This window comes from Echinops telfairi, unplaced genomic scaffold, assembly GCF_000313985.2.
Source record: "Echinops telfairi isolate 266 unplaced genomic scaffold, ASM31398v2 ScPeMD7_1;HRSCAF=3_0, whole genome shotgun sequence".
Classification (NCBI taxonomy): domain Eukaryota; kingdom Metazoa; phylum Chordata; class Mammalia; order Afrosoricida; family Tenrecidae; genus Echinops; species Echinops telfairi.
In genome coordinates this window covers 6,795,236-6,807,007 of record NW_022103896.1, presented here as the reverse complement: position 1 = coordinate 6,807,007, position 11,772 = coordinate 6,795,236, and the positions used below count along the sequence as shown (strand labels likewise).

General features: G+C 52.2%; 1 long non-coding RNA gene across 9 annotated transcripts in view; it reads right to left on the bottom strand.

Annotated features, from left to right (window-relative positions):
• Nucleotides 1-5,169: 5,169 nt before the first annotated feature.
• LOC123521215 overlaps nt 5,170-11,772 on the bottom strand; it is a 28,142-nt gene continuing 21,539 nt past the window's right edge. For 8 of the 9 annotated variants that reach the window (XR_006679684.1, XR_006679687.1, XR_006679691.1 and 5 more), the window contains 3 exons: nt 9,870-10,168; nt 9,658-9,731; nt 5,170-6,493 (listed from right to left, as the gene is read on the bottom strand). This is a non-coding gene — a long non-coding RNA (uncharacterized LOC123521215). The remainder of the gene's footprint in view (nt 6,494-9,657; nt 9,732-9,869; nt 10,169-11,772) is intronic. The other variant, XR_006679692.1, reaches the window with a different exon arrangement.

Below are 11,772 nucleotides of genomic sequence, written 5' to 3'. Positions count from 1 at the left end.
TTTCAGACTGCTGTTCTACTGGTTCATGAGGAACTTCCTCTTTACCCCTGGAGGTGGGTCACCCAGCCTCTCTGGTTCACATTCCTGCTGGCAAGCCACCCAGAGACCTGCCTGACCCCTGGAGATGCGTCCTCTGCCATTGGATCCACAAGACTTCACCCACCGGCCTGTGAGCTTCCTGCATTTTGGGTCATTGCGTTTGGCTGTGTGAGTCTGAAGGATTGATGGACTAGTATCAACTTACAGAGCAGTTTTGCTATGGACTTAACTACTTGATATGGACTGGGCTGGGATGTTTTATTGATGCATCACTACTTCTTGATCCAAAGCTTACCCCTGTCACTCAGTCTCTGGCTTTGTTTGTCTGGTCAACCTGGTCTGACAAAGGCTGTGAGCTGGGCTAGTTAGCATTTTGAAACCACAGTGGCTCCAAGGGAGGAGGATGGGCTTTCTACTCCTGCAGAGTTAGGGGCTTGGAAACCCACAGGGGAGCTTTACCCTGTCCTGGGGGGTCACGATGACTTAGCATCCACTCAATGGCTGTGCGGTTTTTCAGTTTGTTGTTTGTTGTTTTTTTTACTGGGCTGTGGACTCCATCTGACTGCCGCTTTGTGTTCTGTTTTCACGTTATACAGAAAACACTAAGAGGAAGAACAGTGAAGAAGGGCTCTAACCCTTAGGCTGAGCATGGTGACGAAACAGCTGACTTGGGGGGTGGGGACGGCAGTTTTCAAACAGCCTGGAGCCTGGAGGGCCTTTCCATTGACCACCTTTGCCCCAGGATTATCTCAGACCACTGTGGGGAGAGGGGACGAGAGGGGCAGGAGAGAACCCACTGAACGTCCAGAGTACAACTTCATTCCTTCAACCAATATTTACCCATGGCAGACCCTGCCCTCGTGACACGGATCACTAATGCTCTGTCCTCAAGGGGAGAGACACACCCAATCAGTGGCAGCCCGGTGAGAGGTGAGGGTGATGTGTACAGCACAGAGAGCAGGCCGATGGCAGCCAGAGAGGCCCAAGCTGAAGATGCCAACCCAGGTCAGGACTGCCAGTCGGAATGGAAGGCTGCAGTGCGTCCTGAGCTCATAGTATATGCCAGGTTTAAAACACACAACCTCACTGCCATCAAGTCCAATCTGACAAACAGGGACCCTCGAGCACAGGGTGGAACCGCCCCTGTGGGTTTCCGAGGCTGTAACTCCTTCCAGGAACAGAGAAACTGGTCTTTCTCTGGAGAAGCAGCCATTGGTTTCCAACGGCTGACCTTGTGGCCCAACTCGTAACCACTAGGCCACCGGCAGTCCAGCCTCAAGGGCTATGTCAGAAGCGTCACTGCGAGGGTCCGGTTCATACATGCACAGATTTATTCCACACAAAATGTGTGCAGAATGCAAGTCTTAGCAATCACCATCTCCACGGTTTTGTAGCAACGCTCCTTTGACGTGGTGACTGACAAGGTGTGAAAGTGAGAATACCCATCACATGTCAACTGTTGGATCTTTGAGGACAGACCTCTTCCTGTCGTCTACACTTCAACGCCCCAGGGGACGCTGGCCTATCTCTGGGACATGAGCCCCAGGAGGTGTCTGAGACACCAGGTCTCAGGTTGGGAACACCCCCCAGGTGACCAGAGGCAACTGAGGCTTTCTGACTCCATTTCAAATGTCAAAGGCACTAGTTGCGTGACCCTAGAGGGCCATCTGGAAGCATCCTGGAACAGCATCGAGAAGAGAGCCCTTACTGGGGGGTGCCACAAGTCAGCATCTGCAAACCTGATCCGGGCTGTCCTGTGACATGCTGCACATGGCAGTCTGTTGACAACCAGGTAAGGGCCGGATCCATGATGGCCATCACCGTGGTGTCTGTGAACCGGAGCTGGGTCTGTGGTCACGGTGTTCCGAACCCGTGGCCATGGCCTGTCTGGACGCCAGGTACAGGCCTGGACCGTGACAGTGTCTCCCATCTCTGTGATGTCTATGAACACATGCTGCCTCAGCAGTGGGGTGGGGGTGGAGGGGCTGGCCCCTCAGCCCGCAGTATAAGTTTCATTAGCATTGGGGGCATCTGGTTATTCCTGTGTGAAATGGTGAGGATGAATGTGATTAATGTATACTTTGAGCTCAGGGGACAAAATTGCCCTTTGAATTTCTCAGAGCTGCTTAGGGAAAATGGCTGACAGAAGATCAAAATGGCTGACAGAAAACCTGGCTCTGGCTTGATGCTGCCAGAGGCCTAATCCCATATTTTGTTATCAATGGAATAGTTTAGATAAGGATTAAGATAAACTAGATAAGGATTGAACCTGTTTTAAGAATTGAGCTTAGTATCTAATTCTACTTTGTTTATACTGATTTCTTCTGATTATTGAGGATATAAGGATTTATAGAAATGATTATTGGGAAGTATGAAAATAGAAAGCGTGTAAGCTCACTTGCCTTGAGCCATTAAAATTTGATCTTTAAATGGGTGTAGGACATGTCTATAAAGAAGGCTCTGAAAAGATAAGCCCCACCCAGTGCTTTGGAGTACTCAGGACCTTTGCATTCCAAGAGACTTGCCTGGGGACAAGATTGACAGATTGAAGTAAAAAAAGGAACTCCTTGGATCTTTTAATTTTGAACTAGTGGTGTCTGCTAGAAGCTGGAAAAAATTTGGAACCATGAAGAAAACTCTTGTCTAGGACTGAACATTAAAGGGAGCCTGTGGGCAGGCTGAAATGCTTGCTAGGTGACCACCTGGATCCACTTGTTGAGTTGAAGTGGTAGAAATGCAGCAATAGAGAGACAGGTTGTCTGGCCACTGACACCCATGGACCTGGTTTACAGGAACTAGAGAAGACGAAAGCGGGTTGACTGGTCTTAAATTCACGACCTAGCCTAAGGGGGCTAGGGTTGTTGAGAATTTGTGATGGGGCCATGGTCTAAAGGCAAGGCGACCAATGAGAACCCTGGTGAGGCTAAGAGAGGCAGCCCACATTGAGTTGACCAGAACCTGACAGATGAACAGATTTTTCAGCCTGTGAACTGGTGCGTATTGCTGCAGACTTTATGGGTGGCCTGTCCTGATTTGACTTTGCTTATGGATGCGGACTCACAAGGTTCCAACTGGAAAGATATTTCACATCAAAAAATATGATTGTCCCCTCAGAGCACTGGGTTGATGTAAGCAGGCAGTATAGAAATTGGATACCCAAAATGGGACAGATAAAGGCATGAAGTGGTTGGCTTAAAACTTTCATAGGTGGGGGAAATATATTCATAGGATTATGGTGTAGGTGTTCATGTAAGTATAGGATATTTTTGTTTTGTTCACTTATAGAATGTTATGTTTAAATGAAGGTGGCACATATTTGAATTGTATGCGGTTTAGTTTTATCCTGTTAGGTACAGATACGATTTTGTTATTGTTTGTTTAAAAATTATATATGGCTAGAGTGTGTGAAAGTGTCAAATTGACAAGGGATGGTCTGTGGTAGTTACATAATCTGTTGTCAATTTGAGACTTAAGAGTGAAGGGGTGGAGTGAGTTTAGCCGGTCAATCAGGCAGCAGCTTGATGACCTAATTTAGAGGCGTGAAGGAAATAAATAGTTCGCTGAATGCTGGACACACACTCACTGCCTGCAAGACATTGTTGTTGACAAGCCACATGGAGACTGGCTGATGGCAGCCGGAGCCTCAGAGCTGGAGGAGCCACATGGAGACCCACACCAGCACTGAAATGCTTCTACCATCATTGGATCCACAAGACTTCCCACCCCCTGGGCTGCGATCTCCCTGCATTTGGCATCATTGCATGGCTGCATGAGCCTAAAGAGGAATTTATGGAGTAGTATCAATATATGGGGTAATATGGGAATTATGGGCTAGATCTAGACTGGGCTGTTTTCTCAATATATAATTGCTCTTTGATACAAAACTCTCTCTTATAGACGTATGCGTGTTTATGAATTTGTTTTTCTAGTGTATCCAGACTAACACACGTGGTAAATGGTTAAAGGGCTGGATTACTTAAGAAGCCCTGGTGGCCTAGTGGGAGGGTCAGCAGTTTGAAACAAGCAGCCATCCACGAGGGAGAACGATGAGGCTTTCTACTTAGTCTTGGAAACCCACAGGGGTAATTCTACCCTGTCCTACAGGGTCACTTTGAGTTGGCATCCATTCGATGACAGTGGGTTCAAGGTTAGGGACGTTTTACGTTTTTTTACACAAGGAACCTTTAAAAAAAGAAAATCCCTCCCTTTTCTTTTCCCTAGGGAGTTTGAACTCTTGTAAAATTATGAACTAGTGGCAAAAGAACTTTCCCAATCTAGTTTTTAAAAAGAAAGCAAAGCACTTCAAACTGTTTTTAAATGTGGTTAGACAATAAGGCTAATTCACACCTAGCTCAGTGGTCTCCCAAGAGCCGTGTTGAAATAAGGCCAAGGCCACACAGCTTTGAGACCAGGAAAGTCTGCCTCCTGACAGTCCCAGGTGGGCAGTTCAGTAGCCCAAGGCTCTATGCTAAGAGTTAGATGAGGCTCTTTGAGTTAGCCTCACACACATTGTGGGCATCCGATCTTAGCATTCCCCTGGGGGCTGCTCCTTTCCGTGCCATTTAAAGACATCACGGAGACCCTAAAACAGGGGGTCTTCCTTTCCACACGCACGACAACCCTGAGGGTGAAATCAGTTGTTTTCATACTGTACTGGCAGCTTTGTGAAGAATCAGAAGTTGGTTTTATGAAAACAAAACCACTTTGGTTTTAACCCCTGTGACCTCAAGTATATCCTCTATGTTTAGAAAACTCCTAATCTTTCAATACTAAGTTATTAACAAAAAAAGGGGGTGGGGCTGAATGCACAGTTGTCTGCCGTAATTTTTTCCTAACAGTTTACATGGAATAACACTTGGGTCTTTTCATATGAACAAGTGGAATCTTGGGGGGCGGGGCGGAGGGTGGGAGGGGAGACAAAAAAGAAACAAACACCAAAAAACCCCACTGAAATACATTTAACTAAAAGGCGAGACCAGTTCCGGACAACAAATTCCCAACATTCGCTAACACTTTTCAAAGATGGAAGCTGGCAGGGGACCTCCGGAACCATCCGTCCACAGGACTGGGGACGACGAGGGGAGAAAGGCATACGGCAAGAGAAAAGGTAAATAACTGGTGAGCAGAGAGTTATCCTTGACAGAAAATAAGAGTTTAATTTCAGGACATACACAGTTATTATGCAAGAGACCCAACTTTACATTTTTCTGATTTCGTTTGCCCACTTTTAAGTTTTCTCTGTTGAGACGAGTCACACAGACAGCGAGGTGGTGACAAGGAGGGGAGAGGGGACACTGCACTTGTCCAGATTCTGTCACAGTGGAAACTGAGACGCACGTGCTTATCAGGAAGAAAATATACATAAAACGTTCACATTTCAGCAAGTACCCGGTCAGCAAAGATGGCAGGCACGTGCTTCCTGGGGGGCAGAGAGCCCTGTACAACTTAGACTTTCGTTGGGCCAATTAAAGCATGAGGCACACTCCAAGGGCACTTCATTACAACTCCAGTGTCACATCTAATTTGTGCAGAGTGGCAACGTGCGACTGCCAAGGGCCGCTGCGGTCGGAGGCCCTACCACATGATCAGAGCACTGAGGTGCAAGCCAATGAATGTCAAACCAAACAGAACGATTCACAATCAACCCCTGGGTTTTGGATTTGAACTTCAGGCCATTTGGTAACCTGCGCCACACATAAACACTACCCATTCCCCCCCCCCAGAGGAGCAGAGAACACTGTATTTGACACACTGGTTCATGGCTGGGGGACTCCCAAATGTGCTCAGATTGAGAGCCTGGTTACAGAGATCTTTAGTGTGTGTCGCGCTCCCACAACGCACTGCGACTCTCTCTGGACTCGGTATAATTACAGAACGGCTTCTTCAGCATTTGACAGGTTTCAAAGGAAGGCACAATGACAGAGGTTTTGTATCTGATACATAATAGAACCAATGGCCAAACCCAACCTGCTGCTGCCCAGCTGATTCAGACCCACGGGGGTTCTGTAGGACAGCATAGAACTGGCCCTCAGGGCTTCTATCTAAGGCTATAAATCTTTAGGAGAGCAGAGAGCCTCATCTTTCTCTCCTAGAGCGGCTGGTGGATTTGAACCACCGACCTTGAAACCAACAGCCTGGGACTTTGCTCATTGTGCCACCAGGGCTCCTACTGGTACAGAGAACAGCTCCCTTCTTAATAACAAATAAAATAATTAGAGATTGTTTTCTTCTGTTGAACAAAGTCACCTTAAAGAGCCCCACCCCTTCTTCCTTCCACAGGATCCCGTCATGTGGGCCCTCCCAGCTGGTGGCCAATAGGGTCCACAGGAGACACGCCCGCCCAGGCTCCAGCTCTGAATGTCAGACAAGCCCCGCGCCGGCAGGTCATCGAGCGGGATTGCAGGCACTCCCTCTGTCACTGAGGCGCCGTAGCCACCGTTGGTTTTGTTTCTGCCTAGAGGGAATATAGATTTGTCACCGACATGAACAGGACTGATTTCATGGAATTGAAAAACAAAGCAACACACCATTAATCTTAGGCAGTGTTTCTAGTACAAGCATGGACGCCAGAGTAGCCTACACACCAGAAAAACACACACTCGGCGCTAGTGTCAGGATCCAAGAAGGCAGGACACAGCTATATTCTGAACGGGGAAAGGCTGACATCTTAAAAACAACGGGCCACACACAGGTAGCCACGTGGACAGCTGCCATCGAGGCGGGGCGCAGTGTGTTGGTGGCTCTGGAAGAGTGAGAATGCCGCCAACCCAGAGGGACCATGCTCGTGCCCGGCACCCTTGTGACGCTGCCCACGCCTGCAGCCCGCCCTCAAAGACAAACGAGGACCCACCCTTGTCCAATCCCTGGGACACGGAAAAGAACCCAACAGGGCTCTGGGTCCCCTGCCCGCAGCCCCCCACCCCTCCATGGCCGCTCCCGCGTCGGGTCGGTCTGGTGCGTGGCCGGCTGACATGCCGAGGCAGCTGACGTAAACATCCGCCTCCCAGCCCTCCGTGCCCGACAGCTGAGTGTAGGATGTTTACATGAGCGGACACTCGGCCGGGCTCTGCTCACTTCACGTGGGCCCTTCAGTCCAGGTGACAGGGCGCACGGGTCAAGACGGCCTCGGGGAACATGGGGTAAACAAGGGCCGGCATGATCACCTCCTGAGATGAGAGAAGGGTCTGTCCTGAGAGGAAGCGGGGAAGGGAGAAGCGGTGTTCGTCTTCTTCCTCACTGAGCGAGGATGCGGCATCTTTGGCCTGATATACGAACGCGGCTGGCGTCCCGTCTCACCCCTCCCTGTGGCAGCATTCACCTCCCGACAACTCCACCTGCACGTCCTCTTTGGGGCCCAAGAAAGAGCACGTCAACTGAACACCTGGGAGGTGGTCCCTGGCGTCTTGCACCTTCCCTGCCAGGTGCTGTTCCTTCTATCTGCATGGCTCCCCACACCCAACAGACGCTGCTACGACGCATAAGAGGCTCTTCATCCCAAACTTTCCACACCTCAAATCTGGAAGCAAAATCAAACACAAGAACCACCGCAGGCAAACTCTACGCTGTCTGGAAGTCCCCAGGCACCGCAGGGCTCTCTGGACCCTCCTGGCTTCCCACCTGGGCTACCTTTCCTGGGCGATGACATACGTGTGCACATGCTGGCACACACTCATTGTCTATGCAAGCTTACTGTTCCTGTTTCAGCAGCTCCTGCTGCAACCATACCCCTTTCTTCTCAGCAGTGGAGAGGACGTCTGCTTTAGGGGAAAACGGCCGTCAGCTTCCATTTCATAAGCGGACTTCGGATCCGGCCTGGGCTTCTGTTGGGAGCGTTGGGCACTGCACCCCGTCACTAACTGGGCGTGGGACCCAGCAGGGAACATGTGCAAAAGCAAGGCCGCCGGCCCAGGTACAGGGGCATTGGGTAGCACGCGAGAACTCACGGGAACGGCACTTTCCCAGGGAACACCCCGATTCCCGGGGGCTCAGGAGCCCTGGGGATGAGCCAGCAACCCGTTTGCATCCACCGCCCTCGGGGGTTCTGATGCACACGGATGCGCGCCTGAGAAGCAGGGCAGCCAACTCAGCCATCGCTCTGGAAGCAGCGCTGAGGGGTCCGAACTATCAAACGAGGAGCGAGTTGGCCGTATGCTGTGGGCTAGGAGCGGGCCACATGGAAGCCCCGTGTCCCATGTCCACCCACGGTGTGCGGGGCTCACGGAAATAGCATGACATAAGAGCACCTCAAACCAGCAGAAACTCTAAGACTGGGAGTCCCTCTACAGACACGTGACGACGTTTAACTCTAGCGGTGATGGCTATGGTTCCTTGGGGACCTCACGACCCTCAGAGTTTACATGTTGGGGGGAAACCGCAATCTTGCCTGCAGGTGGCATTCAGTGGCACAACATGTGCTACTCGTAACGCAAACCCTATCTCTTCCTCAGTAGTAAATGAACCAGGGAGGGACTTGGGGGATTTTTAGACTGTCAGAAACCATCGCCCACTTCTTCCCAGATGCCAAGTTCAAGGCTGAGGATACTGACTGGCAACTCTGATGGTGAGGAAGGCAGGCCTTTCAGGAGCAGAGCTGAGGGCTCGGCCGCCAGGGAGCAAGGCTGGGCAGACTGTCGCAGGGGATAGTGGTGGAAGCCCAGGATCCGGCATTAGAGCCGACATGATCTTTGATTCAGCTCATTAGGGCAGCATACTGTGGAACAAATGTCACACAACACGGATCGCACCGGTAATCCTGTGGCCCAGAAGGACGGTGGGACTGGCCGGACAAGGGCACGAGGCAGCCTCGTCCGGAGTGCCTGGCCCCGTGGTCAGCTTCAGGGCACGCCACACACTGTGACGCCTTTCAGGGTCGGCTCTGCAAACCCCCCACCTGGGAGCTGCTACCCATGAAACCAAATGAAACCCCACACTCACTGCCATGGAGTGGATGCCCACTCACTATCCACCTCCTGGTCCGCTTCTCCTCAGAGGTGACTCTGAATCACGCCCCAGTCCTAGAAGACCCCGTGCTCCAAGATCACATGGCACACACACACACACACACACCCACACCCCCAGGCACAGGGATGTTCTCAGGCCTGAAGAAAGCTCAGGACCTAGCCCCTGCCTCGGCCACCAAGGATCCCATGCAGTGACACAGAATCGGGCACGTCTAATCCAGTAGGCCGAGGGTGGGCTGTTATCAGGACCAGGACGTGGGGGCACTCCGAGGGGGGAGGCCATGTGCACAGGCGTATCCTCCCCTTTGCTGCACAATAAGCAGAAGTGTTCAGGTGTACTCCGACCCCCACTCGCCACCTCTCCGCCCGCCGATGCGATGTCAGACACAGGGTGATGCCCATGAACAGCTGGCTGGAGCAAACATCAGACTGAAAGCTCGGCAGAGTCACAGCTTCCAGTCGGGGATGTTTACAGCAACAGGCGTTCGGGAGTCGCTCCACGGGGGCAGAGGCCCTGGCTCTGGGGGACGGTGGGGAGGGTGTTCACCCGGGGTCTATTGGAGTGTCACGCGCTTCTGCTGCGCCAGGCCACACGGCCTTTCTGTCTGTTTCACATGTGCTCTCTCCCAGAACGCAGCGCGTCAACATGAGTACTCACCGGCACACTGGCAGCGCAGCCCCGGCGTGCTCCGGAGGCCAAGCCCAGGCCATCACCACTCACACAGCGGGGCTCTAAATCAGACAATTAATAATACAGTGTGACTCACTGCTCAGAGTCAGAGTCTAATGCCGTCTCCCCTCTCCCCATGCACCCCTCTGACGTCCAGTCCATGGGGCTCAGAGCCACCCCATGGAGTAGGTCAGGACCACCTGTGGGACTCCCCCAGCTGGGCATCGTCATGGAAGGGGTGGCTAGGCCCGCAGATCTTTCGGTTGGCAGCCGAGTGCTTCACCACAGCACCGCCAAGGCTCTTCAAGGGCGGAGGCCTGTCCAGGGAAATGAACGCAGAGAGGGGCGGGCCTCGCTGTGGCCTGTTCACAGAGACACACACTGCTGCCCTTCTGTCCCCACTGTACTTCCTGAAGCCAGAGGACCAGGTGCCAACAGGTAGCCTGCATGCCGTCCTCAAGCCCACAGGTTCCTTCCCGTGATGTCAAAGCGCCGTCTCCTGGAACACAGACAAAGGGGATGATGAGGAGTCGGGGCTGCGTCTGGTGACTTTCAGCAAGCACAGGGACATGCAGGTGCCGGACAGGGTCACCGGGGAAAACCACAGTGCGTCTCTAACACTTTGTCTTTTTACCCCAGAGAAGCTACGGAGGGAAGAATGTCCCTCTGCAATGGGATTGAAAAAGCTGCTTCCGGAAATGCCTTTTTGCAAATGGTACTTACAGTGTTGCAAATAACTCCGGCCACCACAAAAAGAAGGTTGGCCATCGTGTGGAGAGTGGATGTGGTCTTCATGGAGACAGGACAACCGTCATTGTTTGTTTTGAGGCCAATACTTACAAACAACCCCAGAAGCAAACTCAACAACGACTACTCGCCTGTCCAACCACTGAACACTCCCAGAATTAAATTAAGGCGAAAAGAGCCATTCCACGCCATGCCGAGGTGGATGCCTGGTCCTTGACCGATTAGGATGCTGCCTGTCAAGCTGCAACCCAAAAATTCTCACTGCCATTGCGTTGATGCTGACGGAGGGGCACGAATGAGAACCACAGAACCAGACACCGATGATCACGGGATCACCATTGTAGAACAGAGCACGCAGCGCCTCACACAACTGAACACAGAGCCACCATAAAGACCAAGACCAAACGCACAGCCGCGAGTCGCCGCCGACATGAGGTGTGTGATGCCCGCGTCAGGGCCTCCCAGGGGCTCTCCCTGTTCCTGGAGCGAAGGTCTTCCCTGTGCTCACCCGGACGTCGTGCACACCTAGAAGGGGCTGTTCCGCTGGAGCAGCGTTCCCGTATGGCAGGGGAAGACGCCCATTTGAGCTTTGTAAGAACTGTGGAACCAGCTCGGACCTTAAGAATTGTCCCTCCCCGTGACGTAAAAGTGTACACTCACACACACACATGTTGAAGGTAGCTAAAGAGACCAGTGTATGACAGAGAACGTGGCTGCAGCCAGCCACTGATCAGACATGTTTAAACATGTGTTGATTGGAATAAATCCATGTACACAGGAACCAATCCCCCCCCACCCACCCAAGTAATACTTTTGGACTGACACAGAAGGCAAACTCACTGCTACTGGGCTGATTCTGACTCACAGAGCCCGGACGGGCCAGAGGAGAACGGCCCCCAGGTCTCTGAGGCTCTCACTCTAAGGAAGCAGAGAGCCTCCCTCGTCTGTCTCCTGCCCAGCTCAGACAACAACAAGCCTAACTAACAGCCGGCCAAAAATGTGGACCGCTGTCCTGGTGACCAGTCGACCCGGTTCCTCAGGGACCCGGAGGGCTCCCTGCACAAGGGACCTTCTGTCTTTAAAACCAGGCCACCGCTGGGCACACAAGGCCGATGCAGTCATCCTGGCCACCAAGACAGACTGGAGCCAACAGAACCACTGGGCAGGGCTAGGTGATTGTGTGAACCAAGGTCCCTGGGCCTTCGGGTGGGTGGAGGGGCACTGACAGAGGCGGCTGAACTTGGCACCTTAGCATCCACACGCATGGCCTCCGTCATGGGCACCCACTATGCCTACAATTGTTGATCTGGTGGCTGTGGAGCACACAAAGCCTGTGCAGAACACGGAAGGCCTACT